The sequence below is a fragment of the Schistosoma mansoni genome, chromosome 5 (assembly GCF_000237925.1).
Source record: "Schistosoma mansoni strain Puerto Rico chromosome 5, complete genome".
In the NCBI taxonomy this organism is placed as follows: domain Eukaryota; kingdom Metazoa; phylum Platyhelminthes; class Trematoda; order Strigeidida; family Schistosomatidae; genus Schistosoma; species Schistosoma mansoni.
The window spans coordinates 4,350,605-4,351,168 of NC_031499.1; positions in this window are offsets into that span (position 1 = coordinate 4,350,605).

Genomic DNA, 564 nt, shown 5'->3' on the forward strand with positions numbered 1-564 from the left:
TCGTCCCACTCTTTACACTCATTAATAAATAAATCCTCATGGCGTTTAAACCTCGCCTGAAAAGTAACTCCACTTTCTGGATCAAATCTAAATTCAGTTATTGAATTTGCAATAGAATCTGGAGTCATAGTGGAATTAGACACATTCATTCTTGAGGATATTGACATATTTTTGACTAATAATTCAATGAGAGTATTTTGCTGTTGTAATAAGTTTTTCAGATCATCCATTTTTTTATAAAAATCACTTTAACTGAATATGTAAGCGTAGATCCGTTTTAATCACCGTCGCCAATTGTTATAAACTTAAAGGACGATGATTATAATTCTAGGGGTTTCTTGTTATAACAGCCCTTTCACTTTTTACACGTATGTGGGACGTTAATTTGCCTTAGACGAATATCTACACTAGATTCACACCCAGTGTCTATTCTACAGGACTTCAACACAACTCAGATCAAGAACACGAGATTAGCCTGACTATAACGTCAATATATTTCCACACCAAAATCCGACACAAGGAACAGTCAATCAATAACAATCCATCAACAAGTGTCAATACATA